Raw genomic sequence first — 20,810 nt, 5'->3', positions numbered from 1 at the left:
GAAACAGGATGCTGGCCTTGATGGACCCTTGGTCTGACCCAGTATGGCATTTTCTTATGTTCTTATGTTCTTAAAGAATAACAAATCACTGGTATTGCATGGTATTCACCCCACAATTCTGAAGGAACTAAACATGAAATTGAAGCCCTCTTTCTAGTGATTTGCTACCTATCATTTAAAATTGCCATGGTACCTGAAGGCTAGAAGGTGGCCAATGTGATGCCAATTTTTAAGAAGGGCTCCAGGGTGATCCAGGAAACTATAGACCAGTGAGGGTGATGTCTGTGTCAGGCAAAATCATAGAACCAATTCTTAAAAACAAAATTACTGACCATATAAATAGACATGGTCTAATGAGGGATAGTCAACATAGATTTTGCAAAGGGAAATCTTGCCTTACCAATTTACTAAATTTTTTTGCAGGTATAAATAAGCATGTGGGCAGCTGAGCCTGAGCGTGGAGGAAGCACCTGGGTGAGCTGCAGGAGCGACTTCCAACAACCCCTTGCCGGCCCTGATGTCATCTTTGGGACCCGAGGCACCTACAAAATCGGCGCGGAGCGGCGTTCAGGCTGCAGCTGAGCCTGAGCGTGGAGGAAGCACCTGGGTGAGCTGCAGGAGCCACTTCCAACAACCCCTTGCCGGCCCTGACGTCATCTTTGGGACCCGAGGCGCCTACAAAATCGGCGCTCTGCGGCGCACCGCAGCCGCCGGCGCACCGCCAAAGCCGCGCGCGCCTAAGGGGCGCACGCGGCTTTGTCCGGCTTAGTACGGATTAGTGCGGATGGGCGGGGTACTATCCTCGTGACTACTCAGCTGCCACAGAAGCTCAAAAGAATACTGCACATAGTAAGTTGGACTTATAAGCGACCTCTCTTGTAATCGAACAAATAAAGTTTGTTATGCCTCCTAAACGAAAGGGGAGGGTAAGGGTGTATCCTCAGGCACCCCTCCCATCTCCAATCCAACAAGAGATTGTCCGCTATATGACTAACGCTGCTCTGAAATCCCCGGCAACCAAGGATACTGCAGACCCAGCTCATATGGGAGAAAGAACTGGGTCATTAGAGGAGGCTTCGCTGAGCCCAAACCTGGGATTGCCACCAATACAGAGGGGAAGTGAAACCTCGCCTGCGAATTCAACACAGCAATTTAATTCCACTGGGTCCAAGTTAATCTTGGTAAACCGTGAAGAAAGCCCTCCAGGCATGGAAGGTGGTGAGGACGAAGCTACATAATTTCTGGGAGCTTGTTCAACCCCAATTACCAGGAATGGAGGGGAAGACCCTGCTCCCAGTTACGAGGTAATAGAGATTCCAACACGCCCTCAGGTGGTAACACTGGAACAGTTGTGGGACTTGATGACTGTAATGAATACGAATATGAAGGATTTGGAAAAAAAGATAGATTTAATTGCAGGGAATAATCTGCAGAGTGTAATGGCAGTACGAGAAGAGGTAAAAAAGTCTGAGGAAAGAATCCAAAAATTAGAGGATAAAGAGAAAAAAAATATGGAATTCCAGGCTGTCGTAGCTAAAGATAGAAATTCATTATCGAGAAGATTGGAAATCTTTGAAAATAACTCTAAACGTCTTAATTTAAGGATGTTAAATTTTCCAAGGGTGGCAGGCCAAGTTCCCATGGAGACATTACTTCAATTTTTGAAGGAAGTCTTATTATTTCCAGAAAATGAATTACCTTTTATAAGTTTCTGTTACTTCCTACCCAGGAGAAGCCCAAATTTAAATATATTAGAGTTACCCTTTCAAGGTAATCTTTCCAATTTTCTAGAAAATTCGGAAAGCAGAATAATAGATAGAGGGGTTTTACTTGTAGCATTTCAGAATTTACTAGACCTTAATAAGGTTATGAGAAAATATTTCTCAATATACCCCATATCATTCTGTGACGATGTGATTAAGATTTTTCCCGATCTATCATATGCTACTCAGCAAAAAAGAAATGAATTTTTGGTTCACCGTCAGGCAGTAATTTCTATGGGATACTCTTTCACCCTGAGATTCCCCTGCAAATGTATGTTGAAGAAGGAACAAGATATTTTTGTGTTTTTCACACCTGATCAGTTAATTAATTTTATAGAACAATGGAGAACAGTCACTTCTCCTACACCGCCCAGTGAGTAGTAAATTAGTATCCAGAGCATAACTATGGATGATGTATCGAAAGAGAATTTAATTTGTTTTAGTACTCCCCTATCACTGAGCTTCTGTTTTTTGTTTGTTTGTTGATGGGTAACAATTTCTGATTGATGGGAAAATAATAACAAGAGAGAATTGTAGAGGAATTAAGTTGGGAATTCCATGAAATGTATACTTATTATTGGCTTTCTGTATTGAATTGAAAAAAATCAATAAAGATATAAATTATAAAAATAAGCATGTGAATAAAGGTGAGCTGGATGATATAGTACAATCCCTTATTGATTGTTTAGTCCAGTTATCTTACTACAGGTTGCAGCTATTGCATTTTCTAAAGTCCTCCTTGTTGCGATCCCCCCTGTTGCTGCGCTACAGGAGGTCTCTTACCTTCCTCCAGAGGCCGCTCTGAAGCCTGGGCCTCGCCTGTGTTCCATCCGGGACTTGCTCCAGGGCCTGAGAGGCCTAGCTGTGCCTGTGGCTTGCATGCCAGCGTTTGGACTTCCTGTTTGGCGACGCCCTTTCCTAGGGGCTGGCCCGCAGCTCTCCACCTGACTTATAGGACCAGCGGTGGGCGGTCCTGGCAAGCTCCTCCCAGGGAGTTGCCTTCTACCTCCAGTACTTAAGGACTTTCTGTTCACTTGCAATGGGCCTTTGGATCAGGTCCTACAGTCGTCTGTATCCTTGCTGATCCAGGTCTTCCGTGATCATCATATGCTTTGATGGATCCCTGTCCAGTGTCTCTGCCTAGATGTTTGTTCCTGTGCCTGCCAGCCGTAAGGACTTCGGATGTGAGTATCCCAGCATCGGAGTTCCTGTTCGCCTGGAGTTTCCCTGCACCCTCCTTCTCAGCGTGGTCCGCGACCAGCCTTCCTGGGCTGTGTAGGGCGCGTCTGGGACAGGGTGGTCCGCGACTCAGTCCCACGGGTGGGCTGAGTAGGGCGCCCTGATGGACAGTGCCATGTTTCCGTCCAGCCTTGTCTACAGTGTCTTGCTTCAGCCCTTGCCTGGATGTCTTCCTGTCTCTGCCTTGACCTACGTCCTCATCTGGTTCCTGAGCCTTCTGTCCTGTTGGGCCCTGGAGTGGCCAACAGGAGGGATTCGTCCCACAGGCTCTTGAGCTTCTGCCAGCTGAGGGGGCTTCGGATGTGAGTATCCCAGCATCGGAGTTCCTGCTTGCCTGGATCCTGCCTGTGTCTCGCTTCAACCCTTGTCCTGATGTCTCCGTCTTGCTTCAGCCTGCTTCTGCCCCGTCTGATGTCTTCTGTTTAAGGACTCTGTCTGCCCTCGCCTCTGTCCGGCCTGCTGCCCATTGCCGTTCCCTGCGGCAGGTCCGAAAGGGCCGGGAACAGTCGGAGGACCGTTCATTAGTCAACTTCCCCGTGTTGACTACCATGGGCATGCAGGTCCGGCTGAGGGTCGGACTCCCTGCTTCTGTTCCTGCCTGCTCAGCTCACCTCCCACGGTGTGGCTTGGGGCTCCTCCTTGAGTCCTGCCGTGGCCCAAGGGCTCACCACCACCCGCTTACGACGACCGCGCCCGCGCGCGCTCGTAACACTCCTTATCTCACTCATATTTTGTACTATAACTCAATCTTTATTCTGTCTTCACTGGACTATTGAAGTGTTCTATTTTTGGGGCTCTGTGATAGATATTTACAGGTTCTCCAACTTCTATAGAATTCTGCAGCGCTTCTCATTTCAAGTACCAGAATATGTGATCATATTTCTCCAACTCTAGTGAGCCTTCACTGGTGGATGAAGTTTAAAGTCTTCCTTTTGATGTTTAAAGCTCTCCATAGGCTGGCCCCTCCAGCTACTGTGTCTTCTATAAACCAGCCCAAACGCTGCCTTCGCTCTTTACAACAGCATTTGGTTGAGATTCTATCGCTTTCCCTTGCTGGATTAGCAACCTCTCACAAGCAGATCTCTGCAACTGCCTTCTAGCAGCTATTAGAGCAGAGAGTGATCTTTCTTAGTTTCAGAAGAACTTAAAAGACATATCTTTTTTCTCTAGCCTTCCCAGACTGAGTTTTGCTTGATCTTGTTAAGCTATGTTTGTTTTGTTTTATTCTTTTCTAAGAAATGTGCAGCAATATTGCTTTTTAGTTGTTTTGGCATGTTTATGTTTTTTGTTGTGCAAAGTTTTGTTATGTTTTACTGTGTATGTTGATTAATCTGCAGAGCTTGGTGGATAAGCAGAATAGAAATTGTGGAAATAAATAGGTAAATAAATAGTGTGTTTGGATTTTCAGAAGTCATTTGACAAAATCCCTCCTGAGAGACTTCTCAGGAAATTGGGAAGTCGTGGAATAGGAGGCAACATTCTATTGTACACTGGTAACTGGATAAAAGACAGGAAACAAAGGGTAGGACTAAATGGTCAGTTTTCCAAATGAGAAAAGGTCATTAGAGAAGTGCCCCAGGGGTCTGTACTGGGACCTGTGCTATTTAGAATATTCATAAATGATCTAGAAAAAGGAACATTTGTAGATGACATCAAATTGTTTATAAATTGTTAAAACGGTGACAGATTGTGAGGAAGGAACTTGTGAGACTAGAAGACTAGGCATCTAAAGGACAGATGCAATTTAATGTGGGCAAATGCAAAGTAATGCACATAGGAAAAAAATAATCACAATTACAGGTACACTGGGTTCCATGTTAGGAGTTACCACCCAGGACAGAGACCATGGAGTCTTTTTGGACAATACCTTGAACTCTGTAGCTGAGTGTACAGTCACTGTCAAAAAGGCAAATAACATAAACATAGTAACATAGTAATGATTGCAGAAAAAGATCAAATGGTCCATCCAGTTGCCCAGCAAGTTTCTTATGGTAGTACCTGCCGCTCCATGCAAGTTAGTTACCCCCAAGCCTCATGTTAAGGGTAGTAATATTAAAAATCAAAACCAAGTAACTGTCAAACCCATAACATCATTTTTACAGAGTGAGCAGCCTTCTTGATGATTCAGACTGCTGCTTGAACATGCTTTGTTTTTGGACTATGTCATAGAAGCAATTCTGTGCTTTTTCCCTAATATCTGAGTAACAGTACTCTGGACTGTAAAAGTCAGTGTTGTTTTCTGTGGTCGTGGAAGGCCATGACCGCGGCCCCCTACCTTGCCCGCGATGGTGACCCGCCACGGGAACTCCAGGGGAAGTCCCTGATCCCATGCCCGTCGCTCTGGCACGGGCCCCAGTGATGGTTGCCAGGTGGGGAGCCATCCCTGCTCCTCCCTAGCGGCGTCCAGCAGTGTTTCCTCCACGGAGGAAATCCAAAATGGCTGCCACCATCTTTAGGCATGAGGCTGCGCCCCCTCATCAGATTTAAAGGGACATGATCCCTTTAACTATCCACAGATGTTCCCTATGAGCCAGAGTAGAGGAAGTATAAAAGGAGGCTTCCTCTGCTCATTCCTTGACTTGGCAATGTCCCACATAGTCAGGTCTGCTTGCTTCAGTGAGTTCTTTTACTTTGGATCCTTGTTCCTGTCTTGTCTCAGTGTTCCTGGTTCCTGACTTCAGATTAGCTAGCGGTGATTCCTGGTATGTGACTTTGGATTGGCTAGCGGTGATTCCTAGTGTGTGACTTCGGACTGGTGAGCGACGATCCCTTGGTGTGTGTGACCTCGGACTGGTAAGCGACAACCCTCTGGTACTTGACCTTGGACTTCTTCTGGACCATCGTCTCCAAGAGCCCAACTAAGTCCCAGCGGCCCGGGTCCCTACGGGCTTCTCCCGGGGGGACCGCGGGCTTCCAGGGGTGAAGCTCCAGTTAGCCCTTGCACCAAACTCTTGACTCCTTGAGCTCTCAAAGGTCCACCTAAGTCCCAGCGGTCCGGGTCCCTACGGGCTCCTCCTGGGGGGACCGCGGGCTTCCAGTGGCGAAGACACAGTTCCTCTCCTTGACATCACAACTCTTCGTCTGCCTCCACAGTCGCTTCAGTCTCCAGTGCCGAGGGTCAGCTGGTCACATCTTCTGTTCTGCCTCGCCACCCGACGGGAGAACCTACGGATCTTCCTCCTAAGGTATTCCATCCTCCCATCGGCCCAAGGGTTCACAAGCCTGAGCATAACAGTCAGGATCCAGCGTTGGCTGTTATCTGAATCCAATGAATCAAATCCCCCCCCCCCCCCACCATCGAAGCAGACAGTGATGCCTCAGTTTTGTCAAAATCATGAAAGATAATTGGTTAAGGGTAGTAATCCCCATGCCGTCTGTTAAAGGTAGTAGCTACCGCCTCATGTAGGTTATATTCAAGCACCCTTTTCTTCATTTCCACCTCTAGAACATTAAGAATTATTTGGAAAATAATAGAGAATATCATAATGCCTTGATAAGATCCATGATACATCTTGAGAACTGTGCACAGTTCTTTTTGCCCCATCTGAAAACAGACAGCAGACAAAGAAAAGGTTCCATGAAGGGTGAAAAAAATTATAAAGGAGATGTTAAAACTCCCTTATGAAGAAAGGTTAAAAAGATTAGGGCTCTTTAGCTTGGAAAAGAGATGACTGAGGGGGATATGATTGACATTTATAAAATCATTAGTGGGATGGAATGGGTAAATAGGGAATGGTTATTTACCCTTTCAAATAACATTAGGACTAGGGGACACTCCATGAAACTAGTAACTGGCAAATTTGAAACAAATCATAGAAAGTATTTTTTCAATCAGTGCACAATAAAGCTATGGAATCTGTTGCCAGATGATGTAGTCATAGCAACTAGCACAGTAGGATTCAAATGAGGTTTGGACAAGTTCCTGAATGAAAAGTTCATAAACAATTAGCCAGGTAGACTTGGAAAATACAGTGCTTGTCCTTGGAAGTGAGATACAAGAAACTGATCAAATATTGTGGATCTGCTGGGTACTTGTGACCTGGTCTGGCGACTGTCGAGACATGCAGGGCTCAATGGACCTTGGTCTGACACAGCATAGTTGTTTTTATAAGAACATAAGATATGCCATACTGGGTAGACCAAGGATCCATAAAGCCCAGTATCCTGTTTCCAACAGTGGCCAATCCAAGTCAGAAGTATCAGGCAAGTACCCAAACATTAAATAGATTTCAAGCTACTATTGCTTATTAATTAATAGCAGTTTATGGATTTTTCCCATAGGAATTTATCCAAAACATTTTTAAACCCAGTTACACTAACTGCCATTACCATATCCTCTGGCAATGAATTCCAGACTTTAACTATGCACTGAGTGAAAAATATTTTGTTTTCAATTTGTTTTAAATGAGCTACTTGCTAACTTCATGGAATGCCCCCTAGTCTTTTGATTATCTGAGAAAATAAATAACAGATTTACATTAACCTGTTTAAGTCCTTTCATGATTTTGTAGATCTCTATCATATCCCCCCCTCAGTCGTCTCTTCTCCAAACTGAACAGCCCTAGACTCTTTAGCCTTTCCTCATAGGGGAGCCATTCCATGCCCCTTATCATTTGGGTCACCCTTCTCTGTATGTTCTGCAGTGCAACTACGGTATATCTTTTTTGAAATGTGGCGACTAGAATTGCACACAGTATTCAAGGTGCAATATCAGCATGGAGAGTTATAGAGGCATTATGACATCCACTGTTTTAATCAACATCCCCTTCCTAATAATTCCTAACATTCTGTTTGCTTTTTTGACTGCCACAGCACGCTGAACTGACGATTTCAATGTATTATGCATTATGACGCTTAGATCTCTTAACTTAACATTATGTAAATACTAGAGATGTGCTTTGGGTAAAAGTTTCATGTCGGGCTTCGTTTCAACCCCCCCCCCCCCCCCCAGGGGAATTTCATTTTTCCCATGGTTCGTGGGTTTTTTCGGGGGCTCCAATTTTCGGGTTAGTGCGCACTAACACCCGATAGTGCGCAGTAACCTGGCAGAGTTAATGCACTCTAACGGGGAGTTAGCGCACACTAACTCAAGAATTCAATTGCTTCTGAACCATGCCAAATTAGGCAATTTCGTTGAAATTTCGTTGAAATTGCCTAATTCAGGAAAAATGATTGCACATCCCTAGTAAATGCAACAAGGGTTATTTTTCCCTATATGCATCACCTTGCACTTGTCCACATTAAATTTAATCTGCTGTTTGGAAGCCCAATCTTCCAGTCTCACAAGGTTCTCCTGCAGTTTATCAGAACCTGCTTGAGATTTAACTGCTCTGCATAATTTTGTATCATCTACAATTTTGATCACCTCACTTGTCATACCCCTTTCCAGATTATTTATAAATATTTTAAAAAGCACTGGTTCAAGTTCAGAAACCTGAGGCATTCCCCTGTTTATCTTTTTCCACTTTGAAAACAGACTATTTAATCCTACTCTCTGTTTCCTGTCTTTTAACTGGTTTGCAATCCACAAAGTGACATTGCCTCCTATCTCATGACTTTTCAGTTTTCTTAGAAGAATCTCTTGCGGGACTCTGAGCGCCTTCTGAAAATCCAAATACACCACATCTACTGGTTTACCTTTGTCCTCATGTTTATTCACTCCTTCAAAAAAATATGGGAGATTTGTGAGACAAGACTTACCTTGGGTTAATCTATGCTGGCTGTGTGCCATTAAATCATGTCTATCTAAATATATTGTGATTTTATTCTTTATAACAGTTTCCATGATTTTTCCTGGCACTGAAGTCAGGCTTAATGGTCTATATTTTTCAGGATCACCCCTGGAGCCCTTTGTAAATATTGGGTTACATTGGCCACTTTCCAGTCTTCAGGCACAACAGATGATTTTAATGATAGGTTACAAATTATTTATTTATTTATAAACTTTTCTATACAGATATTAGTGGTGACATCATATTGGTTTACAGCAGAACGGCAGGTGGAAATTACAATAAACAGGTATCAGGGGAGGGATTACCTAGGAACAGAGAATTAGCAAAGAAATATAACCAGTAACCAGTAAAAAACATCAACTAATTGTATAACAATTATGACAGAACTATGTACAAGGATTCAGCTACAAGCTGGCATGGCGGGAAAGGAGGGGAAAAAGAGAAGGGAGGCGGGGAGGTTATTGAGGGTACACTTGTTTGAAGAGCCAGGTCTTTAAGTTAGCTCTGAATTTAGAGGGGCATGTCTTGAGCCGGAGGTTGGTGGGTAAAGAGTTCTAGTGTGTAGGTCCAGTGATGGAAATGGCTCTTTCCCTTGTGGAGGTCAGGTGAGCTTTTCTTAGGGCGGGTACATGAAGGATCCCATTATTGGATGCTCTGGTGGGGCAGTTGGAGCATATGGGTCGGAATGCCTCCTCAAGCCAGTTAGAGCTGTGAGTGTGTATGGCTTTCTGGATCATGGTAAGGGTTTTATAGAGGATATGGGAGGGGAACGGGAGCCAGTGCAAGTCTTTGAGGATGGGAGTGATGTGGTCATATTTACGGGCGTTAGAAATGGTTCTCGCTATTGCATTCTGAAGCATTTGGAGGGGTTTTACAGTAGAAAAGGGGAGGCCTAGGAAGAGTGAGTTACAGTAGTCAAGTTTTGTAGAGAGGGTGGCTTGGATGACGGTGTGGAAGTCTCTGGTGTGAAGTAAGGGTTTTAATTTTTTCATCACATTGAGTTTGTAGAAGCCTTCCTTGAGGATTTTGTTGATATGTTTTTTTAGGTTCAGTTGCTGGTCAATCTGAACCACGAGGTTTCGTGCACAAGGCTGCATGAGGTAGGCATTATAGGCAGGATCATTCGCAAGGGCGGATTTAGGGGGTATATGTTGTGAGATGAGGAGCAGTTCTGTTTTAGAGGTGTTTAAGGTGAGATGAAGATTAGAGAGGAGGGTATTAATGGAGGCAAGGCAGTTCCTCCAGAATTCAAGGGCGTTGGTTAAGGAGTCCTGAACGGGTATGATGATTTGCACATCATCGGCATAGAGGTAGAATTTGAGGCCAAGATCTGATAGGAGATGGCAGAGAGGGGTGAGGTAGATATTGGAAAGGGTAGATGAGAGAGAGGAGCCTTGGGGAACTCCTTGGGAGAGGGCATGGTGGGTAGATTCGGCATTGCCTATTTTAACTGAGTATTGTCTATTAGAAAGATAGGAGGTGAACCATTGGAGTGCAGTGCCAGAGAGGCCAATGTCGGCTAGGCGGGAGAGGAGTTGAGTATGGCTTATAGTATCAAAGGCAGCAGAAATGTCCAAGAGGGCAAGGATGAAGCAGTGTCCTTGGTCCATGCCTCTGATGAGGTAATCAGAGAGGGAGAGTAGGAGGGTTTCTGTATTAAGGTGCATGCGAAAGCTGAATTGTGAGGAGTGAAATATCTTATTATCTTCAAGGTGGAATAGCCTAGTGGTTAGAACAGTGGACTATGAACCAGAAGACCAAGGTTCAAGTCCCGCTGTTGCTCCTTGTGACCTTGGGCAAGTCACTTTACCCTACATTGCCTCAGGTACAAAAACTTAGATTGTAAGCCCTCTGGGGATAGAGAAATACCTACAGTACCTGAATGTAAACTGGTGTGATATCTCAATTGAGATGAATGTTGGTATATAAAAATAATAAATAAATAAAATAAAAGGTAGTCCGTTAGCTGGGAATTAACCACCTTTTCCATGATTTTTTAGATGAAAGAGAGATTAGAAATGGGATGATAATTGGCTGGGTTTTGAGGGTCTAAGGAGGGTTTTTTGAGCAGCAGTTTGATCATTGCATGCTTGAGGGTGTCTGGGACTATGCCAGAGGAGAGGGAGCAGTTAATGATATCAGCTAATGGTTTAGCTATGGTGTCAGGTATCATGAGGAGGGCTTTGGTAGGAACGGTTTCTGAGGCATGGGTTGCAGGTTTAATCTTTTTGAGGATAGAAGTGATTTTGATAGATGAAGTGAGGTCAAGGGAGTCAAATGTTGCAGGTGTAGAGCGTGGGCCCAGAGAGGGACATTGGGGGTCAGGAGGGAATCTGAGGAGAATGTTTGTTATTTTGTTGTGGAAGTAGAGGGCAGTTCTTCACTTTTGTTATTTGCTTCATTATCAGGGATGGAGGGAGGGTCAGACTTGGTAAGTTTGGTGACATATGAGACGAGGGCTTTCGGGTTGTAGACATAGTCGTGTATTTTTGTGGAGTAGAAATCACGTTTGGCATTCAGGGTGGAGGATCTGTAACGATGAAGGGCGGATTTGAAGATGGAGACTTTCTGAGGAGAGGGGTCTTTACACCAGGCTCTCTCTTTTTGTCTGAGATCATTTTTCATTTGTTTCAGTTCAGCGGTATACCAAGGTTTTAGGTTTTTTGCAGCAGGATTCAGCTCACGTCTGATGGTCGGGCATAGTTTGTTTGCAATATCTAGGGTGATTTTGCTCCAGGATTCGATCGCAGTATAGGGATTGGTGCAATCGAGTTTGGACAGGGAGCCGGAGAAGGCTGAGAAAAGATCCTCACTGGGGCAGGAATTTCTGTAAGCAATAGTGTTGTTAGGAACAGGATGGTCCAGTGTAAGTGTCTTTATTGAGAGAATGGTTTTGATGAGGGAATAGTCTGACCAAGGAGCAGAGGTGCATGAGGGTGTGTTAGTGGAGAGGATACGGGAATTAATGAACAAAAGATCTAGCATGTGCCCGGCTTTATGGGTAGGGGAGGAGATGATTTGTTTGTATCCAATGGCATGGAGGGAGTTGAGGAGAGCTTCACAGGATGATGAGCGGGGGAAGACGTCAACATGTAGGTTAAAATATCCTAAAGTAATGGCAGGGACTTCAATATTGATGTTGTCAATAATGAATTCGATAAGGGGGGAAGGGTTGAGTTCTAGGAGGCCGGGACGGGGGGGGGGGGGGGGGGTGCGTAGATGAGGCAGACCTGTAGCTCATGAGATTTGTACAGCCCAATCTCAAATTTATGAGGGGGGTCAATGTTTACAGGTTTGAATTTTATGTGCTTTTTAACTACTAGGAGGAGGCCTCCACCTCGTTTCTTAGGTCTCGGGATGGAGAAGATGTTGTACGTGAGATTGGGGAGCTAATTGAGGAGGACAGTGTCAGAGTCCTTAAGCCAGATCTCTGTGACAGCGCAGATTTCTGGCTTACAGTCGATTAGGAGGTCATTAAGATTTTTTTTTTTTTTTTTAGAGAGTGATTGGGCATTGAAGAAAATTATGGCTAGGGTTGTAAGTCCTAAGAATTGTGTAACCGGTGAAATGAGGATGGGGAGAAGGGACTTACGATGTGTAGAAAGGTTGTAATGTTTGAGGTGGGGAGATCTGCGTGTGGGGTAGTGGATACGCGGGATTGGGAAGTTAAGGTAGCTAGCCATTGTGGGCCCCTCGAGGGTAGCAGGGCAGGTAGGGTTACTTAAGGGAAGTCAAATGCAGACACAGGGGAAGCACAAATCACAATGTATACCATATATGGGGGATCCAGTATTTCCAGAATTTCAAGTCAGGTAGACCGTACGGTGCAATGAAATAGAAATGAGGTAGAAATGATTCTAGTTGCCAAGGCTTAAAACAAAGGAGCATATCTAAACAATAAGGAAAATTGTGTAACTGGTGAAATGAGGAGAAGGGACTTACGATGTGTAGGAAGGTTGTGATGTGTGAGGTGGGGAGATCTGCGGGTGGGGTAGTGGATACGCGGGATTGGGAAGTTAAGTAGCTAGCCATTGTGGGCCCCTCGAGGGTAGCAGGGCAGGTAGGGTTACTTAAGGGAAGTCAAATGCAGACACAGGGAAGCACGAATCACTATGTATACCATATATGGGGGATCCAGTATTTCCAGAAATTCAAGTCAGGTAGACCGTAAGGTGCAATGAAATAGAAATGAGGTAGAAATGATTCTAGTTGCCAAGGCTTAAAACAAAGGAGCATATCTAAACAATAAGGAGAAACAGGACAGGGAGGGAGAGGAAGGGGAATAATGGGCTGGTGGGATACAGGGGAGAACAAAGGGGCGCACTCGGCGCACAACGCCTGGCGCGCGTCACCAGCGGTGTGAGCTGGGATTTAAAGTTCCCTCCGGCCCCAATGATGACGCGATCCGGGGGGCGGGACAGAGCCGTGTGTCTAGGTGGCCTCGTGGATCAGGGGTGCTCCGGGACCCCGGTGGGTCAGTGCCGATCACACGGGAGCCCTAACCCAGCAGCGGTGGCAAGCGGCAGCAAGAAGAGTTACCATTTACACCAGACTCTCACTTCTTGCAGCTGGCTCACATCCAGCAAAATGTGGCCCAAAGATTAGAATCAACTTAGTGGCAGCACGAAGGAGCGCACAAAGGGGCAGGCCCCTTTGTTTGCACTCTTTTGGCTCACGACGCCTGGCGTGCGATGTCGCGGGTCGGGGCCTTGCTTTAAGGCCTGCAGCGTCGCTCCGGTGAGGTCAGCTTTGGCACCGGGCCTCCGATAGGCTGACCTCCCCAAGGCTTGCCAATAATCCCTGGGGGTCCAGCGGGGGTCCGAAAGCGATTTCGTTGTCGGCTGCCAGTAATCAAAATGGCGCCGATAGCCTTTGCCCATACTATGTCACAGAGGCTTTCGGCGCCATTGGTCAGCTCCAGTCTCATGACAGGAGCACAAGATGGTGCCGATGGCCATGTGACAGGGGCTGACCAATGGCGCCGGTAGCCCCTGTGACATGGTAGTTCAGAGGCTATTCGGCACCATTTTAAAGAGCATGGCTTGCAGTAGCACGGGCACGGAGGGCAAATGGAACCCGGGACCCCGCTGGACCACCAGGGATGTACTTAGTAAGTCTTGGGGAGGGATCGGGATGGGGGGGGGTAGTTTGTATTTATGTAGAAAACTGATTTTAAATGCTTGGGGTGGGTTTTTTTTTAAGCTTCCTTTGCCGTTTCGTTTTTTGGCCCGGTTTCGTGTTTCCTCTTTGCGTTTTTCAAAAAAACGCAACGAGAAAACCCGAAATTTACCACGAAGTATCCGAGTCAAAAAACGACCCGGCAGAAAAAAACGAAGCACATCTCTAGTTTTTGCTGCCCTCTGACTAAGAACATAAGGAGATAAGATATGCCATACTGAGTCAGACTAAACGTCTATCAAGCCCAGTATCCTGTTTCCAACAGTGCCTAATCCAAGTCGCAAGTACCTAAACATTAGATAAATCACAAGCTGCAATTGTTTATTAATTACTGTAATAGCAGTTTATGGATTTTTCCTCTAGGAACTTATCCAAACCATTTTTATTTTTTTTTGTATTTAATCTTTATTGAATTTTCATTTAAAGTTATTTAAACAAAAATATAGGAAGTAATTCCAATGTTATTACATTACAAATAATACATCATACAATTTGACATCTTCATTACATAACCCATAATGAGGGAGCTTTACTATAATCAAATTAAATAAAACAAATAAAGTGAGAAAGAGAGAGTATTTACTTTTCTATTGGACATCATTACTACCTCCTACCACATTCTTATCTACCAAAAATGTCTCCAATTGTAGGGGGTCAGAGAAACTATATTTATTACCCTGATAGTTCACTAAACATAAACAGGGATATTTTAAAAAGAAACTTGCTCCTATTGCAAGCAGCTTAACTTTCAGGGACAGGAAATGTCTCCTTTTAGCCTGAGTGGCTCAGGAGACGTCAGGAAAAATTAGAATTCTCTGACCACAGAAATTCAGATCTTTATTTTTTAGGAAAACCCTAAACAATTTATCTTTGTCAGCTTCCATTAAGAAAGACACAAATAAAGTTGCCCTCACTTGAATAATATCTATTGATTCCTCGAGGAAGGTCGAGACCCCTATACTAGGGGATTCTGAGCTCTCCTCTTCTTCAATTTTTTTGGGGAAATAAAATATTTTTGAAATTGCTGGAATCTCACTCTCTTGATATTGCATTACTTCCCTTAAATATTTTTTAAACATCTCAAATGGTGACAACAGCCTAGTCTTAGGGAAGTTAATTAAACGCAAATTCTTGTTTCTCATTATGTTTTCTAAATTTTCTAACTCTTTATGTATAACAATACTATCTTTAATATGAGCAGATTCAGTATTTTCAACCAATTTAATTTTAGATGTAATTTTTCCCATATCTTCTTTTAAAATGTTTACTTCCTTTATTTGTTGTTCTATCTGTGTTTTGTTTGAACTAACACCGACTGACATAGACTCATACAATTGCAAGACATTCTTATTAACACTTGACATCAATTTCCATAGATCTTGCAAGGTTATGTTATCAGAGGGATTAATTGGCCATTGCTCTGGTCTCTTCAGCCCCCCTGTCTCAGAACCTGTAACAGATATAGATAGTTGTTCACTTATCTTTATTCCTCCTGAAGCTGTAGAGCCACTTCCAAGGGACTGACTATCAGCTTCTAGTTGTAAAAAGTCATCTGGAAATGATGTCTTAGGTTGAGGAGGAGAAGATGGTCCCTCACCAGGACTCAGGGAAGCCGAAAATTGCTCCCCTTTATGGTCCTCAGCTGGTGAATCGATCCGTCTAACCACGTGATCATCCATAGGGCCCCTCGTTGTTATTGGCGAAATTGGGAAGCTTTTAATTTTTCTTTTCCTCCCCATAGAAATGGGGGATAAGTAAACAGCAACCAATATTCACTCCGAAGCACCTTTACCTCCAAGTGCCAGACTGTCCCGACTGCTCCGGACTAAGCCGGACCAAGCCGCTCACCCCTTTGGAGCGAGCGGCTTAGGTGCGCCGTCGGCGACGGTGCGCCATCTGCTGCTTGATTTTTAAAGGCAGGCACTGCTGGATGATGTCACTTTACCCCGCCTCCTCTCGGGTTCTCAGCTGTTCCTCCAGTGCGATTTTACAAGGGGCAGTCCTCTCACAGTGCTCGGTTTGTTTGGGGGCGTCTCTCTCCACCTCTCACACCACTCCCCAAGCTTTCCCGGGTCTGCCGCTTGATTTTTAAAGGCAGGCTCTGCTGGATGATGTCACTTTACCCCGCCTCCTCTCGGGTTCCCAGCTGTTCCTCCGGTGCGATTTTACAAGGGGCAGTCCTCTCACAGTGCTCGGTTCGTTTGGGGGCGTCTCTCTCCACCTCTCACACCGCTTGCCAAGCTTTCCCGGGTCTGCCGCTTGATTTTTAAAGGCAGGCACTGCTGGATGATGTCACTTTACCCCGCCTCCTCTTGGGTTCTCAGCTGTTCCTCCGGTGCGATTTTACAAGGGGCAGTCCTCTCACAGTGCTCGGTTCGTTTGGGGGCGTCTCTCTCCACCTCTCACTCCGCTCCCCCCCAAACCATTTTTAAACCCAGTTACACTAACTGTTGTAACCACATCCTCTGGCAGTGAATTCTATAACTTAACTATGCGCTGAGTGATAAAGCTATTAGCTATTTAATACAAACACACAAACTCCTGGTTTTTGACTGCCCTCTGACTAGCTATTTAATACAAACACACAAAACTCCTTGTTATTTTGTCTGCCTTCTGACTAGCTATTTAATATAGACACAGAAATACACTAAAGAATATACCCCAATAGTTTACTTCTCCCCAAAACTTTTACATTCTAAAATTTCCCCAAGTAATACTTACCAATTCTTTTCAGCCACCAGCAAGGTGATCCTCTCCTCTCAGTGCTCTCACTGGATTGTCAAGTTTAAGGAATCAAAATTTATTGTGCCATGTTACTGTAGGAACTCTATAACTAACTTTCTGGGCTAGAGAGCACAGATCTACCCACCAGTCAAATGGAAGCTATTCATAAGCTTGTATAAAAACTGTAGGAATGATTTCATCATGTGTTTTTCTGGACTGGATAGTATGAATGTTTCCAATGATCATGGTGCACAATAAGAAAAATATTATTCTCTTGAGTCTAGGGTATATTTTTTAGAACAGACTTCTGTTTCAGTTATGGGTTTATAGATAAACATTTTTGAAAAGAATTTTAATGATGCAATTGAAATACTGACGTATCTAAAATATATATTTGACATGCACAAAGAAACAACTGAGTTTTACATCTGTTATAGTAGATGTTATGAAGTCCATATACAGCTGCTGTGAGGCTCGAATAATTAGCTGGATAAACTTATCTGGCTAATTTAGCCCATATAATCAGTAGGAGTGAGAAGAAGAAAAAAATTGTTTCTTTTATTTGTTTCTTTTTTTTGGGGGGTGTTTCCTATGAATTTTGTTTCAACTAATATTAATTTTGTCAAAAAAATGAAATAAGCATACCCCCCCCAAAAAAAGCAAACAAAAAGAAACAGGGCCTCCTGAGGCCTTCCATGTCCCACACCCATCCCTCCCACCCGAAAAAATGCCAGGTCCTAGGATGAGGTCATGGTAACTGGATCCAGATGCTTGGGCCTCGGCCTGGACCCAGGCCTGATATTGCGGTCCAGACTGGAGGCCGGGTACTGACTCCAGGTCCTCAGCCCAGACCCAGGCACAATGCCGGGGACTCGGCCTAGGGTCAGGCCCAGGCTCAGCGCCGAGGCTTTGGAGGTCTTCGATCCCACCTTCTTTCTTCTTTTATCTCAGATGAAATGATGCCTTCCACTTGGGAGGCATCACAGTTAATTAACTCTGGCGCATCCTCCCCAATGGATAGTGACATTTTGATGTATAGCAGTACATATAGCTGTCATACATCAAAATAGTGCCCTCCACTGAGGAGGATGTGCCAGAGTTAATCAACTCTAGTGCCTCCTAAGCAAATGGCATTATTTTGTCTAAGAAGAAAGAAGATAGAATCGAAGACCTCAGAGGCCTGGGTGCTGGGCCTGGGTCTGACCCTAGACTGAAGTCCTGGCATTGGGACCCATCCTCTATGCTGGGCCCTGGTATTGGGCCTGGGTCCAGGCTGATGTCCTGGCATCGGGTCACAGTCTCTGGAAAAAGCCACAGCATTGGCCCAGGCATCAGCATTGGCCCAGGCATCAGCATTGGCCCAGGCATCAGGACTATTTCTGTGGACTTGGCCCCAATGTTGGGCCTAGGCTTCGGCCCTGGCCTTGGCCTAGGTCCAGACATTAGGCTTGGGTCTGGACTGTGATGAATTCCTGATGGAGCAGGTTTATTTTTCAAATTTTGGGGTCTTGGCCAAGGCCCCGGCATTAGGTCTGGGCCTCAGCTGAGACCCTGGCATCGTTCTTGGTCCTGGGCCTCGACCGGAGCTGCTGCATCATGCCGTGGTCTATGCTAGGCCCAGGCCCCAAACCCAGCACCGGCATCACACTCAGGCATAGGACAAGGCACCTGTTTTGGGCCTCTACCTATTCCCTAGGCAAGGCCCTGGCTTTGGGCATGGGCCTAGGCCTGATGGATTAATTTGTTTTGTTTTCAAAATGAAATGTGAAAATCAATGAAATTTCATTGGATTTTCATTCATTTTGCTTTGAGAATGAAATGAAATGAAATAGCAAATTTTCTCATTTCCTATTTCATTTCTCCCGAATGCTTACTCCTAATAATCATTGGTGTGGTTGCACTGCTGAATAATTTGAACTAATCTTTAACTTAACTCGATAAGTTTGCCCAGCAAACTGTAGGACAGGATTATGGGCTGACCAGAGGTAGCTGGATAAGTTATCCAGCTAACTCTGAATATCAGATTATTTATCTGGCTAACTTATCTGGCAAACTCAGTTCCTCCCAATTATGCCTCTCACTTATGCAGCTAAATTCTAGCTGGCTAACTTATTACCCAACTAGATTTTAGCTGGATAAGTTCTCAAATCTTCTTTTAGCCAGATAACTTCTGTGTTATCCAGCTAAATGCTTTTGAATATGACATCTGTATATGCAATGCACCAAAAACTTGAGTTTTTGCCAGTGGTGATCCTGCGTCAATGCTAGACCTTTATCCTACAAAACAGGCTGCATGAAGAAAGCTATTGAAACCTGTCATTATCATTTTTGTACACAGGAAAGACAATAATTAAAACTCCAAGGGAGTTTGCAAGCTTATGGGTACTTTTTACCTGAGGCCCCGCAAGTGAATTTTCAAAGGGAAGCTCCCCGCAGAGTTTCCCTTTCAAAATCTGGGCTGGTGATGCCACCTTGGCTACAAAGTATCTGTGTTCCTGCAAAGCAAAATAATGTGTGGGGATTTCAAATGAAATCCTTGTGTGTGCTTTCCTATGCCTTCCCCAGCGCTGTCCACTTTTCTGTCAACTATCTGCACACTATTAATCAGTGTGTACTTTCAGCTTTGTTCATGATGGGAGTGGGGAGTCAGAGAAGGGTGGAAATTTTCAAACCCTATTTTTATGCTGCTAAACACACATTTACCCACCTAAAAAGGTTTGATTATTGTCCTTTAAAATACTAATTTTCTATAACAGAGCTGCCTTGTGATGAATATCTTTATCAGCATCAAGACAAAATGTTTTTTTTTCCCTTTGTGTAAACTGAGAAATATATTGTTGATTTGACAGGTTCTCCCTAGAAAAAAGAGACATTTTTCCAACTGGATAAAAATGTTGATATTGTTGAAGAAAGCAATAACATGAAAACCTGGCTGGCTGTCTCCTGAATGTGTGCTGATCACAATAATGAGTGTTCTGGTACTTTAGGTCTCAGAAGGTTGTAGACGATGCATCTGCACCCTGTAGAGTGATTTAGCAACAATTTTGCCTAGCAAACAATTTGTATTTTATTCTCTGGATACTTACTACAGAAACACAATTGGAAGATTGATATTTTATATTATGCCAATGAATCTTATACACATGATACAGCTTTTTTCAATGATTTACGAGACAAGGACAAAATTAGATATTCAAGACAGCGATTTCTTCATGACCAGTCTAATTTCTACTATTTAGTTTACTGGGTTACAAATTCTTTACTGTCCTGTAAATGCCCATCTTAATTAGTGATTATTATTAATGACATAGTACTCTGTCACAACTCAGGACAATTTAAAATGATTTGGTATTACAATGGCTACCAATTCTTTCAACAACTACCACATTTTAGTTTATACAGACTAGATAGATGAATCTATATATATAGATTATACAGACTAGATAGATGAATCTATCTAGTCTGTATAATCTAGATTCACTAATAGTTGACTGAGGCTCAAGATTCCCAGTATCTGTTTTCTGGATGTTTGTAAATTCATGTCATATGCCCACAAGGTACACAACATGTGCATGCTTATGTGCCATTCCCTCTTCTTTCCATTCATAGGGCCCATTAATCCTTTCATTCTCTAAATAAAAAATTAAAAAACATTACCATAGTAATCATCTTTTAATCACAATTTATGAACAACATATCTTTTGGACAGAAAATGGCTGCTACCAGTGGTGTACTAAGGTGGGGGTGAGGGGATGGTCTGTCTCGGGTAACTATAGGGGGAGGGGTGCCATTGCCGCCAGCTTATAAGAAGATCCTGCAGTGATGTGTTGGAGGAGTTTCCACTCCCCACCAGAAAAAGTGGGGTCCTGTGGTGGAAGAAGATGCCCTGCGGTGCTGCTGACATTTCCCCGGAGCCGGCAGTGGATGAAGAGGTCCTGCAATGCCACCAGCATTTCCCTGGAGCTGGCGGCAGATAAAGAGGCCCTGTGGTGCCACTGGCATTTTCCTGGAGCTGGTGGCAGAAATAAGAGGCCCTGCTGTTCAGCCAGTGACCAAAGAAGAGGACTAAAATGTGTGTGAAAGAATGAGAGACTGGCCTGTGAGAGTGAGTGCCTGTGTATGAGCAGGTGTGTGTGTGTGTGTGTGTGTGTGTATGAGAGGGAGAGTGTACATA

The sequence above is a fragment of the Rhinatrema bivittatum genome, chromosome 4, assembly GCF_901001135.1.
Source record: "Rhinatrema bivittatum chromosome 4, aRhiBiv1.1, whole genome shotgun sequence".
Lineage (NCBI taxonomy): Eukaryota > Metazoa > Chordata > Amphibia > Gymnophiona > Rhinatrematidae > Rhinatrema > Rhinatrema bivittatum.
The sequence above is the reverse complement of the archived record's forward strand: the minus strand, read 5'-3'. Positions refer to the sequence as shown.